Raw genomic sequence first — 21,883 nt, 5'->3', positions numbered from 1 at the left:
GTTTGGAGGGTGTTGGGTGGAGACGGTTGGTTCTGTAGTGAGGCAGACTACAGTCGATTCAGTGCCCACCTGAGAGATCAGGAAACTGAGGCTTATTTATAGTCCAGACCTGAAGAACAACCACTCCCCTGTTGTCACCCTCATTTCCTTTGTCTCCTTTCTCACCTTCCCTCCACCCTCCCCTCTACCTTCAGCAACCACAGGCTCCAGTGTGGATCCAGCTGACCAGAGGTTAGGGGGCCTTCCATCTCACTCCCCGCAGAGGGACCTGGAGGCTCATTTTGTTTTTTCCTCTATAATTGTTTCTTTCTGCCTTCTTTTCCTTTTCCTCTTTCTGTAGCTTCCTGAAGTGTGCTTGCTCCTTGAGAGAAGTAAACAATTGGAGGGATCAGGCTAATAATGCAGGAAGTTTTCCGGGATTGGAAATTTCACCCCTGCAAAAGGCAACGCGCACACACCTGCGTGTGTGTGTGTGTGCACATGTGCATGCATGTGCACGTGAGCTGTGTTCTCAGCCTGACCTGCAGAACGACAGGCTGGCACTGACCAATTACACCCACCCAAGGACCAGGACTTCTGGGCCAAGTCGGCACAAAGAGGGGCTATATTGTATGACAGTTAAAAATACGAATCTTTTTAGAGGACTTGGATTCAGATCCTTGTTCTATATGTACTAATGGAGAAGCGGCGTCATCTCTCTGAGCCTCAGGTCCCACACTTAGCAAGTAGGGATGATATTGCCTACATCAATGGCTTGTTATAAAAAGTCATCGGGGTGGTGGGCATGCAGCTTCTGGCACCGTGACCAGGATCCTCACCATCCTCCGTCTCCCCTCTGCCCCTTCCAGCCCCATATGACGTGCGGTTGTCCGCGGCTCTGTGAATCATTGAAGACAAGCGTCCTGCTTGTGAGGGTGGGAAGTGTCTGGACAGATTTGGGTCTGCCGCTGGGTGACTGAGTGACTGTTTCCCAGGATAATGAGATGCTGAAATTAGAGCCCAAACAACCACCCACTCCTGTGGGGAAAGAGAAAGCCATAGAAGCGCCTGGTGAGTCAGAACTGAGAAGGCAATGCCACAGCTTAAGGACAGAGGAAAGCGGGGAGCTGTGCCAAGAAGTTTCCACAGCCATGACTCAGGAAGAGCTTTCCTCAACTTTCTGGAACAGCATCCCACCAGAACTAGCCAGCCCTCTCTGGTTAGGCAGTCTGCTTTTTAATAATTCTTGAAAAGCTCGGTGAACAAGAGCAAGGCTGCTAATGTTTATCAGGCCATCCCTTCTTCTGTATCATCCTCAATAAGCCCTGAGAGGTAGGTGTCGATACCCCCATTTCCAGGTAAAGAAACCAAGGCTCAGAGAAGAAAAGCCACTTGTCCAATGCTGCACAGCTTGGGATGTGAAATTGGGGTCTGTTCGTCTGTAAAGCACTGCTTTTCCCACTTAGCTACCCTGCATTTGTTAGGACACACTCACATTTTGCCAGGCTGGGCTAATGGAGATCAGAAGACAGCCCTTTAAGACAGACAATCTGGAGGCCTATGCACAGGTTTTCTGGCTTAATCTTAGGCTCCTTTACATCCCCAGTGGGCCTGCCATAAGCCCTCACAACACGTTGATTGGATAAAAAACTTACAGTAATTACTAACATTTATTGAGAGCTTTTTATGCTCTTACTCAGGCACATTTTCTATCATAACCCATTTAAACCTCACAACAACACCTAAGTGTTAGGTGCTATTATTAGCACCATTTTACAGATGAAGAAACAGAGGCACAGAAAGGAGAAATAACTTGTCTGAGGCAGCACAGCAAAGAAGTGGCAGACCCGGGATTTGAACCCAGGTATCTGTTCTGGCCGTGGAGCGCCTGTTCCCAAGACTACTATTATGGAGACTGTAAGATTTAATAGATGGAGGCAGAGACAGAGGAAAGAAAGAGACCAAGTTATGGAGCCAAGAAAGCCTTTATTGGGATCTGCGATTCCCGGGCGAAGTTCCATAACCCCGGGAGTGGGGAGTCAGGGAAGTCGCGCTTGATAGGCGATGGGCGGGGAGGGGGGGTTTATGGGTGAGGGGGTTCTGGGTTTGATCTTGGGAGGGCAGATTATCAAATAAGGGCATTTCAGAGACATGGCGGGATGGGATAGGTTGCCTCCTCTGTCAGGGTGATGGGAAGCTGGAGCTTCATGATTGGCTGTTTTCAAACTGGTGCTCGGGGCCTTCCAGGTCTGCAGGTGAGGGAGATGGGGGTCGTCGGTGCATGGCATTCTTCTCCGGCCTACAGCAAAATGGCCGCTTGGTCGCCACCTTAAGGTGACTCTTACAGAGACCTTTCCTAACTGGAAAGAGGATGGACAGGAATACAGACATCAGGCAAAGGTGAGAAGGGAACCATCGTCTCCTGAGGGTCCCTATGCACCAGGCCCGTTGCTGGGCTCTTCACCTTTCCCACCACATATAACCCTCATGAGTCTGCGGGGTTAGTGACACCTCCAATTTCCACACCAGGAACCTGGAATCAGAAGGTTGGCCAGACTTGGAAGAGAGCTGAAATTTGAAGCAAAACCGCCTACCCCTGTCCCAACACCCAAGGTCCTTCAGTCCTGGGGGGCGCCCCTGCGAGCTAGGGGGGGAGTGAGGGGGCCCTGGTGAGGGGGCGCCTTGCTGGGTGTGGAACTCTAGCCTCAGCCCCCTGCCCCGCACCACCGACTGGCAGCCTTCCGTGGGAACTTGGCTCGTGGCAGGTTTTCATTTTCTGTGATGCTCCTGACAGCTTTTGTGGGATGATTGCAGGGTGGAGGACTGCACCCTTTAAAGGTTTGGTGAAATCTCGGCAAGTGGGAGGTCTGTCGTCTTCCCCTGGGCGTGTTGTCAGCTGCTGCTTCGAGATGTTTCTTTACAAACCCCGGTGCCTGAGTTCCTGGTGGGGCACAGCCTGCACTCAGGGAAAGGCTAGAATGCAGAAGGAGGGGGAAACCAGGAGAGATGTAAGGTGACAGGCTGCTGCTCCATGGGAGGGTGGGCGCCTGGACTCCTTCACCTCAGTGCACCTCTGAGTCCACAACTGTAGTCCCTGAGGCCACAGCCAGGCCTGGAAAGAAGCCAGCAGTTCGGTGGGACCTGATTGCTTTTGGACCCCCCTGAAAATCTGAGTCCGGACCCTGCCTTGTGTTCTGGCTCTTTGCCTCTATGTCCCTTTTCTCTACTCCTGGGGCACTGGAGTCGCATTATGGCTGGAGCCTGCCAGCCCAAACCCTTCCCTTCCATTTCTCCTCCGCCCTTACTCCTGCACACCTTCATGGAGATAGACCTGGGGGTGCCGAGACATACCAGGTGCTGTCACCGTCTCTATCTTAAGACCGTCACAACCCATGAGGACATCTGTAGATTGCAGGTGGCTCCCGCCACAGGAGAAGAGCTGAAGGGATCCATGCGATGTGGAGGAGGTCTGTGTTTCCAGGGAGGCAGGGAGGCTCCATGGAGGCCATATGAGGATGGGGCCCTTTCTAGAAAGAGCACATAAGGTGGGCATTCTGGGAAGACAGCGATCACGTGCCAAGACAGTGAGGTGGGAAAGAAAGCGGCATGTTTGGGGACAGGCAAAGGATCCCATGCAACTGGAGTATAGGTGAATGAGATCGAGTGGACAGAAAAGTGGCTTAGAGATCATACAGGGCAGGTCAAATACCATTCAGAAAAGTTCTGGCATTTCCTACGAGTCAACATTTTCCTCTGTGTGGTCTCAGGAATTCTCACATCAGAATCAACTCGAGGCACTTGTAGAAATGCGGACTCCAGTTCCCACTTCCAGACTCCAAGGATTAAAATCTCAGGGGATGCCCAAGAATGAACATTTGTTTTTTAAATGCTGGAATAAGCAGGACGCATTCCTACAGGCAGGAGAGCCACAGGAGGTTTTTCACTGTGGATATTAGCTCTGCGTCTTAGCTATATCCCTCTGGAGGGGCAGAGTGTGGTGGGAAAGGAGGCTGTCACTGAAAGAGTCCCCTGTGCACCAGAAGTGGGGCAGAAGCCAGCTGCCCAGGCGGAGGGAGCTTCTCTACCCAGCTCCCCAGACCAAAGACCACTGCCAATGTCCCAGAGACCAGTGTCATCAGCTCCTACATAGCTTCAGCAGAGTTGAACCTCGTGGGTGGTAAACCGAGACCACACCACCATGGCCGGGGCAGCCCACAGTCCCAGGCTGGCAGTGACGTAGCCTTGAATGTGGATGCGCCCCAGCCCTGCAAAGAGTCAATCCTGAAATGAATGTGGTAGAGAACGCCCGAGGGGAGCAGAGCTTGAAGGCAACTGTTGGAGGCCCTATCTTTGTCCTCCAAAGTCGGGGAAGCTTGCACAGCCTCTGGGGCTCAGCCACAGAAGTTAGCTGCAGGCCTTCCCTTGCAGTTGTTTCTATACATTGCCGGGGTTTAAAAAAAAAAAAAAAGTGGAGTTCAGAATAGCATAAAAAAAGGAAAAATCATTTTTTCCCCTCACCTCTCATTTTTACCCTCTAGAGTCAACCATTGTTAATAGTGTTTGGTGTCTCTTCCCAGATATGTGCTGTATATGCATAAAAGAATTCTGAAGACAAATCAGCTCAACCTCTACATGCAGTACTTGAACTTGGGTGTGTCTGTTTATTCACAATATGCCCTGGGCACTGTTTCATAAGGGCTTTACAGAGCTAGGTTTCACGCTCTATGACTACATAGACTTCCATCACATGATGCTCTTTCATTTTATTTTATTTTATATTTTTTACTTTTACAGGTTCAGCCTTTCAATGAACAGGTTACAGAAGAGGCTTCATCTGAAAGAGCAAAGCCCAAAGCCCATGTCATCATCGGACTCCTCTGATTCATTTTTCTCTGCTTCTACTTTCTTCTCCTCAGCTGGGACAGCCCTGGTGGAGGGAGCAGGACCTGCTGCTGGGGCCGCCCATCTGCCCCCTACCGTGCAGATGAGGCTACTAATATTGACATTGGCCTCTGCAAACAAGCCAGAAAGGTTCAACATTTACACCCACTGCTTTAAGGAGGGCGTTCATCTTGCCCTCCATCAGCATTACCTGGACATCATGCAGGAAGAGGGTGGCGTAAGTGCAGGGGAGCTCCAAGGCCAGGTGCCTGCTGCGTGGGGCAGGGTCCCAGCCCGGGAACAAGTGAGTGCCTTCTCCCAACTCTGACTTGACTTCCTCCTTGGAAAGACTGAGCACCTTAGTGGCAGCTGAGGAAAGAATGTCATCTTCATTTTATTTTTAACCAGCTCCTGTGAACAGATCTTTAGTTTCCAGTTTTCGCCTTTAAATACATGATTGCCTGGGTGGCTCAGTGGGTTAAATGTTTGACTTCAGCTCAAGCCATGATCTCATGGTTTGAGAATTTTGAGTCTTGGTTTGGGCTCTGTGCTGTCAGTGTGGAGGCTGCTTGGGATTCTCTCTCTCTGCCTCTCTCCTGTTCACTCTCTCAAAATAGATAATAAATAAACCTAAAAAAAAAAAAAAGAAAAGAAACCTGACTGTGCTCTTCTTTATACCCCATTCTGGTTTTTATTTTTTCTTATTTTCTCCTCCCCTCTCTGTGCCGTGATGGTCACTTCATTGCACCAGAGCTGCAGTCACTCCTGCAGAATTAATGACTAATTGCTCAACATTTTCTGTTTCTCCAAGTGCAGCTGCCCCAAGTTTCCTTTAAGGACGGAATCTTAAGCAGCAAGTTTACCAAGGAGATTTGCACCCATCACTCTGGTCCTGAGATGCCTCTGTGTGTTGCAGACTTTCCTGGAATCGGGGCCCCTTGGGACCAAGCTTGCTGGGCTCCACCCCTAAGTTGCCCCTGGGTTCTCCAAATCTGTCCCCCTTTGCAGCAGAAGATATCAGATTGCAGTAAAAAATGCTCAGATTCTGAGGTCACTCTAAAGCAGGATCAAATCTTGGCTTTGCCTTTGTGAGTGCCAGAGGGGTGAGTCACTCAACTTCCTGATCTATGAAATGGGAGAAATATAGCTCTTAACTCCAACGCTGAAGGGTCATAGAACATTCACATCTTTATCCATAGACGAGGCCATACCAGAGCACTGTGTGCAGCACGCCTGCTTCGTGGTCATCATTGATGCAAGATGAGATTTTGGTAGGAAAAGATGAAATTGAAAACGATTCCCAGACTCTGCCTAAGCCAAATCCGTTCTTTCTGACCTTTAGGAACTCATTCACGTGCAAATGTTGATTGGCTGCTTTCCTTGGAGAGGCAACAAAGCATATTGCTTGACCAGTTAGCGTCCAAATGAGAACTGGAACCTATTGTTGGTGGGAATGTAAAGTATGTAACCACTTTGGAAAGCAGTCTGATAGTTTCCTCTGAAACTCAACATGAATCTACCCTTTGATCCATCCTAAGCTTTAACCCAAAGAAGAAAATCTATGTCCACAGAAAGACTAGCGCATGAATGTTCATAGCATCTCTATTCAAAATAGCTGCAAGCGGGTGGGTTTCGGGGACAGTCCAGGTGTCCATAAACAAGAGACTGGATAAACAGCCTGTGGTGTAGTCACACAAGGGGGTGCTTACTACTCAGCAGCACAAAGGAACAGGCTACAAATACCCAACAATATGAACAAATCTGGAAAACATTACTCCAGGCAAAAGAAGCCAGCCACAAAATAGACTGCCCCATATGTTTCCATTGATACAAAGCTCCAGAAAAGGAAAAACATACCTATAATGGAAAAAAGTCAGAACAGTGATTTCCTAGGAGCAGGTGGGGTGGGTATTGCCTGGGAAAGAACATGACAGAAATTTCTGGAGTGATGGAAAGGTCCAAACCTTGATAAAGTTTGGGTAACACAGGTGTATATATTTGCTAAATTTCACTGAATGGTACAACTCAGATTTGTGCATTTCTCTCTATGTAAATTTTAAAAAACATAAATAAACGTGGAACTCTAGGTGATGATGCCCATGTTGAAGTGTTTAAGGGCAAAGTGTACAGATTTCGTCAGCTTACTAAGAAATGCATCAAAAATGAGATGGGGTGCCTTGGGGGCGCTCAGTAGGTTAAGACTCAGACTCTTGGTTTTGGCTCAAGTCATGATCTCATGGTTAGTGAGCCCACATCGGGCTTTGCGCTGACAGTGCAAAGCCTGTTTGAGATTCTCTCTGTCTCCCTCTCTCTCTCTCTCTCTGCCCCTCCTCTCTCTCTCTCTCTCTCTCTCTCTCTCTCTCTCTCTCTCTCTCTCTCTCTCTCTCTCTCTTTCTTTCTCTCTCTGTCTCTCAAAATAAATAATAAACTTTTAAAAATGAGATGGATCAGGGCACCTGAGTGGCTCAGGTGATTGAGCATCTGACTTTTGATCTCAGCTCAAGTCTTAGTCTCAGGGTCATGAGTTCAAGTTCCACATTGGGCTTTACCCAATGGGGTGTATTGATGGATAGACAGATGAATAGATATGTGGTAAAATAAGTGTAGCAAAATGCTCACAGTTGCAGAATCAAGGGTGTAGATACACAGGGGGTCACTGTAAACTTCTTTCAAATTTTTGGTATACGTGACATTTTTCCTAACAGAATGATGGCAGGAGGCAGGATCCAGAACCTTACTACCTGGGTTTGAATCCTAGCTCCACCCTTTCTTAGCTCTGTGATCTTAGACAAGTCCCTCAGCCTTCCTGTGCTATGCCCGAGTCTCCTCATCTATAAAATGGAAGTGAAAGCGTTGGGTTATTCTGAAGATTATATGACTTATTACATGGGAAGCACTTGGAACAATTCCTGGCACACAGTAGGCACTTAGTAAGGACTTTCTTTGGCCAACCAACACCCCGAGATGTTGTAGAGCTCTGTCTTTAAGGACTTTATCTATATAATCCCCACCAACATTTACTCTGAGAAGAGCTTTACAGAGAGATACATATGAACCTTGGAATCTAAAGTCCCAGAAGTTTCAGACAAGTGGTTATTCTCTCTCTCTTTTTTTAATGTTTATTTACTTTTGAGAGAGAGAGAGAGAGAGAGAGAGAGAGAGAAGGGAGGAGCAGAGAGAAAAGAAGACAGAATCAGAAGCAGGCTCCAGGCTCCAAGCTGTCAGCAAAGAGCCCGACGTAGAGCTCGAACTCAGGAGCTGTGTGATCATGACCTGAGATTAACCGACTAAGCCATCCAGGCACCCCTAGTTATTATCTCTGAACCCCAATTTCCTCAACTCTAAATTGGGAACAACTCCAATTGCTCCTGGCTTTTAAGAGGATTAAATAAAACAGTGTAAATGAAGGCAACTGAAGCAGGGTTCAATAAAGGTTCATTGAATGCTTGCTTCCAAAATTAGCCTCTCCTCTGGGCTGACATAATTGAATAGGATTGATTGAGTTATGGCCTAATGCAGGCCCCTCAGCTTGTATGCTCAACTGGGTCCCAGTTGTAGGGCTCTCGACTCCTCCAGGCCCATTGAGGTGGTGATGGAAAGGTCTGTTAGAGAAGAGTGCTCTTTACCCCAAAGCTCTGGGGCAACTCCTTTGCAGCCCCTCTCAGGCATATTGCCTTAATCCTCAGAGGCCTGCTGGCAATGTACATAGCCAGAAGGCTGGAGTAAACAAGATTGATCCTGGAATAGTCCTCTTGGTATTTCAGACCTATTTAGGACACCAGTGAGGTAGCATCCCCATCCCCCAGACTGGCAGGCCATTGGGTGAGAACATGCCCTGGTAAATAAATAGACCAGAAGGGGCTGTTCACAAGGTCAACAACCATTTGTCCAGCACAGTTTTGTTATAAAATGATCAAAGAGCTGACTTTGACCTATAGTTGCAAGACCTGTCTTGGCACAACTTTGGAATCACTTAACGAGACCATCTACTAAAATTTTATGGAAACAGACACAATTTAAACAAAAAGTGTAAACGGATCTGCAGGACTTTCCAAAGCCTATTATATCATTATTTTTTTAAAACATGTATTTATTTTTGAGAGACAGAGAGAGAGCACGAGCAGGGAGGGGCAGGGAGAAAGAGGGAGACACAGAATCTGAAGTCTCCAGATTCCAAGGTGTCTGCATAGAATCTGATGCAGGGCTCAAAACCACAGACCATGAGGTCATGACCTGAGCTGAAGTTGGATGCTCAACTGACTGAACCACCCAGGCGCCTCTATTATATCATGATTTTTTTAACACTTTTCTACTAGATACTTTGACTTTCTATAGAAATGCTCTCCCCACCAACCCCCACCAAGAAAACAAAAGAAAATCCCTCCATGGTCGACTTCATTGGCTTTTAGGGAAGAATTTTCTCATCCTCAGTCTTAAAATCCATCTGGATTTCAAGAGGATTTGAACGCAGGCATTGCTGATACTCCTATTTCTCACAAAAATGCTATTTTGTAAAAGAAATTTGCAAAACCCCCCAGAGTCTCTTTAGAGATCTTTTTAAAATGCTTTGACACTGTAGGTGTTGAAGGGCTGCTCTGAGCTTCGTGTGTGTTTTTACCTTCCTCTTGGCAACACTTAAATGGAATTTAAATCCCAAATGTCATGAACTTTCCAGTGAGCTTAAACTAGTTAGAGAAGCCTTCTCTAAGCCAGCAAACCAGGCGCAAGCCCCTGGTTAAGAAAGGATTTTAGGGCACATTCTGTGGTACAATGGAATCGACCTTTTCACCGTCGTTTGGCACCATTCCGGTTACCCAGGTAGCTGACTCCTTAGTCCCCCTCACTCCCCACCACTTCCTGCACAAAGTCGACTGCAGCACCGGCTTCCCCAGAAAACACCAGCACACAAAACATATTGATACTTCGATTGTGAGTTCTAATTCAAGATTTCTGGTGCCCCAGGGCAGATCCAACTGCCCTCTATGCAACATTTGCATATTCACAAGTGCCAACTGGACATGACACTCCCAAGTCTCCCCCTGACCCCAAGTCATCAAGACACCCCCTTCCCCAGTCATCTTTTCTCAGCATGCTAGCATCAGAGGCAGTGAGGGGTCGAACCTCAGATTTTGGAGTCAAGAGTATGAGTCCAATACCCAGCTTCATGACTCTCTGACTATATGGCCTTAAGCCAGTGACTTCACCTTTCTGCACCTGCTCCCTCATCTATAAAATGGAGATAATGGTGCCTGCCATAAAATTGTGGTTAGTATAAATGGGATAGTTTATGAAAGCTCTTGACAGCAATGCTTTTCATGTCGGATGCATTTGCTAAATGAATAAATGAATGGACACACCCAACTTAGAGGACAACTTTGCAGGCACTGTGTCTACAGAACTCCCTTGAAAGTAGCTCTGGTGAATACCTCTTTCTCCATCATGAAGAGCCAGGGGTGTGTGTAAACATGAATACACTGGAGACCTTGGGTATGGATCTACTTGATTCATTTCAGAAAGCTCCCCGTGCCCCTACAATATTGGGGTACAGAGCATGGCATCACCATCTTACTCTCAGGGCATTCAGCCTCACTGCCAGATGTTGTTCAGGCCCACGAGACAGCCCCCAGAGAAGCAAACCCAATAAGTGGCTTTGGGATCCTTTGGGAGGTGAAGTGTTATTCATTGCCATTTTGGGTGTGAAGTCTAACCTCAGGGGCCAAGCCAGAGACCTGGAAAATCCATCACTTAGCAACAGCTGACCCTGATCACAAAGAGGCATGAGAGTGCTATTGTGACCTTGGGGACACACAGCATTAGAAAACCACTAACAGCTACCAATTGAAAAGGACCCTGAAGGCAGAGGTGTCTGTAAATAACAGCTGGCCCTCAGTCATATGAGGACGCAGAATGGGAACAAAAATCAGGTTCTAGCCAGCTCAGCCAGGGACAGGCTGTGTGATCTGGAGCCAGAGTTTAACCTTTAATGTCACTCTCCTCACCTGTGGTGCAGAAACTCCAAATCTTACCCTTCAACCTTATCGTAAACATTAAATGTTGACATATATAAAGCACATAACACACCGTGCCAGCATAGAGTAAACATTAAGGAATCAGTAGTTAGTGTTAATATTCATTCAGTTTATGACCCCAAAATTCATTCCAGATACCTGAAGCTATATATCTAATATTCTAAATAATACCATAATTCTCTTACACCAATGTGAGCTTGTAAGGATTTCCCCCAGGAAAGAATGACATATTTTCTTGCCAATCTCATTAGTCAACCTGCCTGTTTATCTATTATAAATACACACACGTGTGTGTGTACACATTTACATACGTGTGTTTGTGAATATGTGCACATATTTATGTATATACAATATATGTAAACATCTACATATACAGAGTGCTTTGAGGTTCACACAGATGCACAAGTATTATGTATTATTAATATTAATACAAATAATAATAAGAAGAAGAATCACTCATTAAATGTTTAATGCTATAGCATACACACCCATAGTTTTTTCCATCCTATCAAAAAGATTCAGTGTTACTATTCGGTGTCAGATGTCTGACTCAGCATCATAGTCTTAATTTTACAGATGAAGTAATTGAAAGCAAGATGGACACATGGAGAAGTGAGAGAAGTTATATTAATGGCAGAGCAGTTTAAACTCAATCCTGAATTTATCAATAACATGGTTGGTATTCAACCAGGTTTCTGATTTTAAATAACTGAATGACTAGAGAATGGATGGATGGATGGATGAGTGAATGGGTGGGTGGGTGTGTGGGTGGATGGATGGATGGATGAGTGAATGGGTGGGTGGGTGTGTGGGTGGATGGATGGATGGATGAATGGATGATGGATAGGATGGATGATAGATGGATGGGTAGATAGGTGAATCATCAACTAAAAGAAGGAAAAGTTTTAGGTGATAAAAGTAATGAGTTCAGCTTTGGAAATGTTGAGTTTGTGGTGCCACTGGATAAAGAGACTGGCAATGTCCAAGAAATGGGAGAATACATGGACTTAGAGAGCAAAAATTAAGTTCCTGGGTTAGAAGTATAGAATTTTAGGAGTAACTACACCTCCCTGATCCTCAATTTTCCCTTGTATAAAAAATGAGAGTAATAATATTTTCTCAAAGGATTTTTGAGAATGTTCCATTCTGCTTCAGACTGGCTTTTCTGACTGTCTCCCCATTGACAGAACTCAGATGCTGAAACAAACAACTTACCTTAAGAGGTATAATGATACTTTCTTCTTAGCACATGGAATTCCCATGTATTCCAGCAAATAATTCCCTGGAAAAGGAAGACAGAGCAAAGATGATGAGGCCACAGATAATTAATAGTTCTGTTGACCCATTTCATCATGACCATTCCACATGGCTTGGGCCCATCACCCTCGGAATGCAGTAATATCTGGACTTCATTTAGATTATTCAGCCTCTTTTAGCACCTACCCAGCTTAAGATTGTGCCAAAATTTGTTTTGGAACTTGAGTTTTCTTTGACATCTTAGGACATTTCCAGGAAGGAGACCATATTCCTTTCATACTGCATTTTTCACTTGGTCCTCATGACTAAAGGAAATTGGAGCTTAAACAAAACAAATGGAGTAGTAACAAAATATGTTATCAAATGTCTGAGGATGCAAAGTTGTCTTGGGAGGCAAAAAGCCAAGAATTCACCTTGAGAAAATCAATGAGATGAGAAATATTATTTTTTTACTTTGATGGTAGAAAAACCCACAAATAGAAAAGACCTCTGGAGGAAGGATGTACTACTTAGTGAGAAAGAGACCCAACTTGGCATCTGAAGAACATAGATTATTTCTATTCCTAATTTCTAACTCTGGCACCAAGAGACTCTGTGATCTTGATCTTGAGAAAGTAACCAAGGCCCTCTGACCTTCAGCTTCTCTGTGCAATAGAGATATCCCTTTTTGTTAGCCAGGTCTTGGGTGGTTGCAGGTGACAGAAACCCAGCTCAATGTGATTCAGGATAAAGGAGAAATTTATTGGGTCTTTCATACCCTTAGCAGAGCAGAGGCTACTGGATCCAAGGACCCAAACATTGTCACAACTGCCTTTCTTTCTCCAATCTATACTTCTCTTTGATTTTCTGCTGTTAGAATTGACATTCTCTTAGAAGCTGGTATAATGGGTCTTAGAGCTCTTGGGCTCACTTCTCCTCATCTTCACTTACAGAGAAGAAGACACTTTTTGCCCTTAGTTGTCAGGGAAAAACTCTGCTGAGCCTAGTTTGGGTCATATACCTATCTCTAGATCAATCACCCTCAGCCATGGAGAGGCCAATATGCCCAACTCACCTTGGGATCACCTGTTAGAAGCTGGTAGGAGGGAATGAGGCCTAACTGATTGAAGATGGGCAGTTTGGGACTGCACAGATAAAATGAGAAAAGCCCCATTACAGTTTCTTTCAACCACAGGGATATTGTCAGAGTCAACTTAGATAATGGACATGAAAGTCCCATGCAAAGGTTACTATTATTTTAATGTGTTATAAATATCTTGCTATTCAAAATGGTAACGCAATAATAGAAAATTAACAAAATTCGAGGCAAATACATGTCTCACAGAGAATCTAGAGAAATCCATATTACCAAGTGAAGGCCACACAGCTAGCATTTCATGGTATTTCAAGATGTTTCTGTCTACCTCACCATGAGATGTAAACATATGTCCCAGAGCTGAAGTTCACCTTTGAACAACAGAATCCAAACTGTGGACCATTTATTCAACCAATACTAACCCACATCAATACTATTCCAAGCTCTGTGCTATACTGAAGGGCAGGGAGAACCAGGGAGTATCCCTTTCTCCAAAGAGCTCAAAGTCTAGAGGACAGAAAGCTATGGAAAAAGAAAATTGCCCTGGTTCTGTATGATACACCCTTGAAAAAGGGATTCCCAGAGCACTATGGAAGTGTACATGGGACCGAAGGAGTGGTTCTCCAGACAGGCAACATTTGATGGGACCAGCAACGAAGGCTGGAGGATATTGTGTGATTGTCCCTTATGTAGGGTGACTATGCATTTGGTTTACTAAGGATGGTCTTAGTTGACCTGGCTTAATCGTTAATGATCTCCCTGAAATCTTCCCTCTCCAAAGATACCCAGGTTAGAAGATAAGTCACCCTCTGTCTATGACTATCAACATCTAATTTAGGTAGCTGTATTTCAGACATTCCAAATATAGTGAAATGGGTCCAGGCTTAGAAAACAAGTAAATTTCCAGAGTTCAAATCCCAGCTCTTCTATTTATATGTGACCTTAGGAAAGTTACCTCCATCTCCTGAACCTAAAACTCCTTACCTATGAAACATGGATTCTTATTGTGCATGGAGAGCATCTCTCTCCTGTTTCTCTGCCTCACTTTACCACGGGATGTTTACCAAGTCTGAAATGGAAACTATTCTTCCTCAGTCTGTGTGTACGAATCCACCATTCATACTAAATCATCAGGCAGAGAGGTTTTTGAGTTTATGAAGCCAAATTTGTTAACTAAAAACACATCTAAAGCATTTTCTCTCTTTAAATTCCAGATTCTTGCCATGATAAGCCTCAGTTTTTAAGAAATTTACTCTGTTATATGTTTGAAAAGCCTGTTTTGTAATCGTTTACCAATCATTTCTCTTGGCTCGGCATGTTCTCTTTCTGAGCGCAGGGTGTGCTCTCCCTGAGTAGTGGCGGGTGTGGAATAGGTGCAAAGAAGTGGAGGGGGTGACGTGGGAGGCAGCTTTGGCTAAGGTCTCAGAATATTGCTGCAGTGTAATCACCAGTCTCTCCAGTGGTACTTGATCCCACAAAAGACAAGTGTGTCACTAGTATCATTCCACTCTGAATCTCCAGGGTTAGTCCAAATGCTCCGAGGGTGCTGAATTTTTTAGAACATCTGAGTCACAGAACTGTCTCCTTTTCAAATTAATCTTTGACCTGAAAACTAATTACATTTTAGTTTCTCTAAGGTACAAAGGAAAGAACGTGTTGGTAATCCCTTCCTTCCTTCCTTTCTTTCTTCCTTCCTTCCTTTCTTCCTCCCTTTCCATTCCTTTCCTTCCTCCCTCCCTCCTTCCTTTCTTCCTTTCTTTCCTCCTTTCTTTCCTTTTCTCTCTCCCTTCTTCCCCCCTCCCTTCTCCTACTCTCTCTCTTTCTTTTTCTTCCTTTCTTCCTCTCTTCCTTTCTTTTGAAGAGCAATATGACAAAGGAATAATGCATCTACCTTTATCCACTGGTAGAACATACTATTCATCACATCTGCCATCTTGTGGATATTCCCCAAACCATTAGCAGAGAAACGTCATCTGTAAAGAATGTTGTGTTTGCGAAATTATAGACATTGAATTAACCTTCACAGAGGATACATGTTAGGGGACATTTAGATTGCTGAGCACTTAAAAAAAAAAAAAAAAGAACATCATTAGCAGGGATAATAGAGATAATACGGTACCCAGGGAGGTGCAGCCAGGAAGCTCTATCAGCAGGCACGAGTGAAGGAAACATAAAGGAGGAAGGTGGAAGGGTGCCACATCTGCCCCAGCTGGAAAATGATTGTCATCTTAGCTTTGGGGGTGAGCAGGGATTCTGTTAATAAAAGCAAAGGCCCTTCTCTGTGGGATCCAAAGCCCAATCTGGCTAATATCAAAATCTAAAGCTTCTTGCCCCATGTAAGGGCTAGTAAGTACCAAGAAAGTGCTGATCTTGTTTGTCTCAGCAATCCTGCCCCCCATGGAGGCAGGCAGAGGTGGCTTTTTCTTCCCCCAGCTAGAAACCCAGCTCTTGGTCACTCCTCCTGAGCTCCCCTCCTCCTTCCTATTGACCTCCAAATATGCTAGAAGCACCCCAGCCCACAACAGCTCTCCCATGACCCTGGCTTGCCTCTGAGCAGCTGGGCTCTCTTTTCCATCACAGCCATGCTGGGGAAGGGCTCTGCAGTTACTGTCTGCCCACAGCCTTTCTTCCCAGCCCCTCTGGGCTCAGAGACTCAGAGCCACATACTGGGAGCCCCACAGGACAATGACGTGTGTTTCTCTTATCCTCTCTGACCTTGGCACCAGGCCTGGCACAGAGCAGGTGAACAGAAAACATCTGATAGACAGACAGGTTCCTGGGAAGGTGAATGACAGGCTGGCTGAGCGATGGAGAGATTCTTTCAAGATGAATCTCTCAGGAAGACTCAGAATTAAGGCAAGTTACATCAAATTGTCTTTTTTAAAAAAAACTCCGAACTAGGTGGCATTTGTCATGCAGTGTGACAGGGACAAGGGTATTAAGACAAGAGGGTTCCTTTGCCTCAGGCAGGCATACTACTCTGAGCTAGTAATTCAGGATCTAGGAGAAGAGAAGGGATGAGGCCATGTCTCGACTACTCAGAGCACCAGCAGCCACCAGCAATTGGTGACTGATGGTGAAGGAGAAGGTGGATTTGAGGCATCATGTAATGCCTCCTCTGGGGTCCCTTTGCTTTTGCTTGTCCAAGGTGACAGGGAGCTGCATGCCCTTTGCCAACATGCCAGGCTGAAAACAGCTGGGGAGAAGGAGTCTTGGTAGCCTTGTGTGTAGTGCAAGAGCCAGCCCCAGGGCCAGATAATCACGGATTATCACCCTGGCTCTCCACCTACTGTGGGCAGTCTCGCCCGGAGCCAATCAGAGACCATACTCCCCATGGAACGAGGCAGTGATGAAGGTAAAATGGGATCAGCATCTGGGAGCCTGGCCCAGTGCCTGGTGGATGTCTGTTCCCTTCCCACCTCCAGGAATCCAACTCTCTGGGAACGTGTGGCATAGAACCACATCTCAGAGCTTGGTCCCTGTGCCAGCCAGAGGTGTGAATCCTGGTAGGTTTTCATATACAGCATTTGGGAAATGAGAATTCCAACTTCCTTTCCAGCTTTGCATTGTGGTGGAATACTTGATTTTGTATATTTCCCACAACGGCAGGCTATCCAAGGCCTGAACCTAGATCTGCCCTGTCCCCCAAGGTGTCCCACACCTGGCACAAAATGAAGCCTCCATAAGTGTGTTTTTGATACTTACGGAACAGCTCCTTCAAAGCCCATTGTTTGCTACTGCTTTATAGTTCACAGAAGGTTTTTGCTATGTGATCTCATTGAATACTTATTGCTAATGAATGAAATGAGCCTTGCACTGTGAGTGTTGGGGCACAAGCTCTGGAGTCAGAAAATCAGGGTTCAAATTCTAAAACTTACTACAGGTATGACTTTGGGCCAATTATTTCTCCTTTCTGAGCCTCTGTTTCTCAGTTATAACATGGGGATCATGTAAGAATCTACTACAGCAGGCATGTGGCAAAGATTGGGAAGGGGATTGATGTAGAGGAGTTGGTATAGTGCCCGACACATAGTAAGTGACCTATACAAGTTGCCCATGCTCATTGCTGATGGGGGACATAATTCTCAGAGAGGATAAGTCTGTTGCCCAAGGTCATACAGCAAGTCGGTGTGAGAAGCAGAACTAAAATCCAAGATTTTTTACTCCAAATGGGTTGCTCTTCCTAACCTATGATTATAACAGCTACCATTTGTTGAGTGTTTCCCGAGTGCCAAGCACTTTTCAGTTTTATTTTTTTTCCTGCTCAAGACAGTCCTGAGTGGGTTCTGTAATTATCCCCAATGTACAGATGGGCAAACTGAGACTCAGAGAAAGAAAAGTAATATGGCCAAGGTCATAGAGTCTTTACATGGTCAAGGGAGGCATCCCCAGGCAGTACTTACCCACCTGCTGCACCTGCTGCACTGCTTTACCTTCAGTGGTGTGTTGGAGCCAACCAATCCATGAGAGTCGGTTGTTATTCATTGTTTAAACCATTGGTGAGTGTTAAACATTGGTGGCCCGAAATTGATCATGAGAGTGTTTATACCACAGAATTCAGCACACATTACAAATCACGACTTTTTCCTTTTTAACCTGAAAGTGGTTTACCAGCCCACCATCCTTTAAAATTCTACTGCCTAACTTATAGTTGGAAGATGCTTCTTCTCAATTCTTAGTTGTCATTAGTTGGGAACACTTAGGGGGGGGAATACAAAGGGCAAAATGAGTTTTTCTCATCCTAACACAGTGATCTTTATCTCCTTGGGGATGAAAGTGTATGGATTGGTAATGTCATGTAACGTTTAATTGGTCCCTTGCCTATCGATGATGCTGTGCTCTTGGTGGGGGATTATTTCTGTCTCCACTAATAAGATGCCCTTTCAGCCTGCCTGAAAGGCCCACCTGCCTTTCAGCCTGAAAATGTGTGAACTGGTTGTAGTAGCACATACTTAGCACAAAGCCATCTGGAATGCCACAGAGAAGCTAGCATATTCATCCAATACTTAATTCACCTAATTAACAAACTTCCACCTAGTGCTCATTCTTACCAGGCTCTGGGTGGGCTAGACACTGGAGGCTCAGAGAAGAGTCAACTGCAGGCCCTGTCCTCAGGGGTCTCCCAGTCTTACAGAAGAAAAAGACAAGGCAAGAAGCAATTCGGGGACTCTGTAGAAAGTGATAGAATCTCTATGTGAAGGGTATAGCGGTCACATGGAGGAGCAGCGAGGACTACAGGTGAGGAGAAAAATCAAAGAAAGCATCACTAGTGTAGGGATATTTGGGTATCCAAGAATCGATGGCTGGTGTCCCAAAGAAAAAAGGGAAAAGTGCATTCCTGACCAAAGAAACAGAATATGCAGAGGCTTAAAGGAGTCCAAGAAGAGGGTGTGTCTGATACCCTGCTGAGAGCTCTATCTGGAGAGCACTGTGCATGTTGGCTTAGGAAGAGAAAGGAGGGTGGAGAGACGGCCTGAGGCCAAGTTAGGAAGGCCAGAAAGGCAAGGTGTATTAGTTATCTAACACCACCCGCATAACAAATCATCCCAAAGTTGACTGGCTTAAAACAACGTATCACTCATTGTCTCTTGTGCTTTCTGAGGCCCTGAAATTTGGGAATGGCTTGGTTAGGTGCTCTTGGCTCAAGGTTTGTCATGCAACTCTATCCAATGTCAGCCAGGGCTGCAGTCACCTGAAGGCTTGACGGGGGTGGGAGAATACACTTTTAAGGTGGCTCACTATTTTGCTGGCGAGTTGGTGCTGGCTCTTGGCAGGGTGTCTCAATTCTCCACATGAGCCTCTTCACAGGGCTTTTTGGGTGTCCCATAGCATGAAGGCTTGCTTCCTCCTGAGTGGAATGATTGAAGAGAGTGAGATGGAAGACACAACACTTTTTACGACCCAGCCCCCACTGTCACACACCATCATTTCCACTAGATTCTATTAGCCATACAGACCAGCTCTGATTCAGTGTGAGAGGAAATCATTCTCGGAACTGCATACCATGAGTCCAGGATTTTTAAGGGCCATCTTGAAGACTGACAACCACATCAGGTTAGAATTTAGGATTTTATCTTATAGCTGATAAGGGATGTTGGAAAAAGAAGCAAGACTATCAAAGAACAAAAAACAAAAAAAGGAAGCACCTCTTAGGCATCAAAAGAAGCAATGCAATATACTAACACTGGATTCTGGAAATTCTCTTGAAATTCCCAAATAAGTTCCACCACTTGGTATCAACGTGACCTTAGGCGAGTCATTTCCTTTCTCCTAGTTTCAGCTTCCTGTTTTATAAAATAAGCTTTGTTTTAGCTGTCTCACAGAATTGCTGAAAGACTTGGAAAAATAATGCATTCAAAGGGTTAGCACAGTGCTGGGCCCTTAGTATGTGTTAAAGAGTTGCTATTACCATTGTCAGTATGATGGAGACCAATGCTTTGAGTCATACAGTGAAGAGTGGATATCCATCTATTCCCTGCAGGTGGACAAACAGCTCCTTTAGGCCAGGACTTCTCCTCCTTGCAAAAGCCAGAAGCCCTGCCATTTCACTGTCTGGGAAGGTGAATTTGACATGAGAGCCTGTTGGTAAAGCTGAGTGGTTGGTACTTTTTTAAATTTTTGTTTTATTTTCCAGGTTAAATCCTGAACCAACTATTGTGTCAAAAGGGAGGCTTAAAGCTGCTAAGAAGATTCCATCCAGAGAAAGGGCTAGGGCCCTTGGGAATGGGCACTACTATGTTTGAAAGTCCCTATAATGCCACAGGAGACAAAGGTATGATATGATCTCTGACTCTAGAAATGCAACCAAATGCCTGACGGGGGTGTTCAGGACCCTTCCCGTTGGTGGAGGATGCCAAAGGACCTTAGGTTTTATGTCCATGAGTTGACACACTTAGTCACTGCTCATAATAATGAAGGCAGTGGTTGAGAACACAGCTGTGGACTCTCACCTAGCAGCAAATCCCAGTCCTATGACTTACTTTAAGGACTCAGGTGGGAAGCCTGGTGGCTCAGTTAGGTGTCCAACTTTGGCTCAGGTCACGATCTCATGGTTCATGGGTTCATGCCCCACATTGGGCTCGCTGCTGTCAATGCCAAGCCTGCTTGGGATCCTCTGTCCCTCTCTCTCTCTGCCACCCCCCACCTCTCTCTCTCAAAATAAATAAACATTTTTAACAAATTACTCAGGCACGTTAATTGACCTCTTTATGTTTCTTCTTCCTCTCCTATAAAACAGAGATGAAAACAATGTCCACGTCTACCTTATAGAGTTTGGGAAATATGTCTGGCACATAATGAGCACAGGTTGAAGGAGAACTTTTACTGACAGTAATTTTTTTTTGGTTGACAGAATCTTTGCTTTTGCCATGAAGATAAGTCCAAGGGATGGAAAGATGGGCACAAACAACCAGACATTGAGGGGCATAAATAAATGTCCAAAAAGCTTAAATTCTGAATTTCTAAGCCAACATTTCAGGAGGGAAGGCAAAAGGATGCAATACATTTGTTTTAAAACTAATTAATGTCCCATGGATTAAAATGGAATAAAGATTGTGCTAAGAACTCATACCCCTTAATGTCAGAAAAACCTGGATGAAATTGGTCCAAGTGTCGAAGTCGGTTCCTGACTTCCCTGTGGTCATTTGTAATGATGGATGGCTTGTCAATCAGCCCATGATCTATCCCGGCAGCCATGTTGTTGGCCTCACTTCTAGAGATAAGGAAATTAGAATCCAGAAGGACTAAATGAACTGCCACAAGGAACAGAGAAGCAAGCCAACCTATCGATCAGGTCAGATGCCTCTGAGACTTTGGTCAGTATGGGACCAAATACACAAACTCATTTGAATGCTTTATATTTTGTGTGATTTACTTAATCAGATCAATAGTGATGGAAAAACAAAACATTTTGTGCCATTCATCTGATGTCCATATGGGCAGAGATGGAAAAGTGCAATAAAAAGAGGTGAGTGACAGCGGCTATGAGTCTCCATGGTCCTGTCTGAGTAGCCGCCTTGGTGTTGCCTAAACGATATTTGGACCCATGCAGGAGAAAAGGTTTCAGGTGGATTTGTAAGCATACTCTCCACCAAAATAATAGAAAAGAATTATGTAAAAATTAGAAAAAAAATTCTTTTAATAAATCCAGCACAGTTCCTATTATACCTTTGAGGAGTTAGCACAGACATAGTAACTTTATTCCCTACTTGGTCAATACAATTCCTTGATTGGTTGACTGAGCGTCCAGGAAAGAGCTCTTGGATAATGATTACCTTGAGAGCCACGTGGCTGTGACCCCATGAGTAACTTCAAAAGGGGAAGTGAAGAGGGTCCTGGGGAGTGAGAAATCCGGGTGGAGTCGCAGCTTTATGTTGCTCAGCAAGTGACTTCTTTCTTGAGGTCCTCAACTTCCTTATCTGTAAAATGGGAAAACTGCATCCCTCTTAAGTTTATGGGGATTAAACAAGATGATGTTTATAAAATGTCTAGCGTGGGGTAAATTCGTAATAAATAGAAGCTGTTGCAATTGTCATTGTGAGGTTGTATAAAAGCCCAGTGGCAAAATTGAGCAGGCTATTCCTTCAGAGTAATGCTTTTCCCATGGAACATTGACAGAGTTAACCAAATGTAGCAATTGCAAACCTGTTCTATTTTCTTTGAA

At 45.0% G+C, this 21,883-nt stretch overlaps 1 long non-coding RNA gene and 1 pseudogene across 1 annotated transcript; both read right to left on the bottom strand.

The window, feature by feature from the left end:
• Nucleotides 1–4,784: 4,784 nt before the first annotated feature.
• Nucleotides 4,785–6,108, bottom strand: LOC115293493 (annotated as a pseudogene).
• A 5,996-nt stretch (nt 6,109–12,104) lies between these two features.
• On the bottom strand, nt 12,105–21,590 carry LOC115294201. The gene is made up of 3 exons (XR_003909764.1): nt 21,495–21,590; nt 18,961–19,069; nt 12,105–12,171 (listed from the first exon to the last, which is right to left on the bottom strand). It is a non-coding gene; the product is annotated as an uncharacterized LOC115294201 (long non-coding RNA).
• Between the last annotated feature and the right edge of the window lie 293 nt (nt 21,591–21,883).

This window comes from Suricata suricatta, chromosome 6 (genome assembly GCF_006229205.1).
Source record: "Suricata suricatta isolate VVHF042 chromosome 6, meerkat_22Aug2017_6uvM2_HiC, whole genome shotgun sequence".
Taxonomy (NCBI): Eukaryota; Metazoa; Chordata; class Mammalia; order Carnivora; family Herpestidae; genus Suricata; species Suricata suricatta.
Note: the sequence above shows the minus strand (reverse complement) of the source record. Positions and strands in the feature narration are given on the sequence as shown.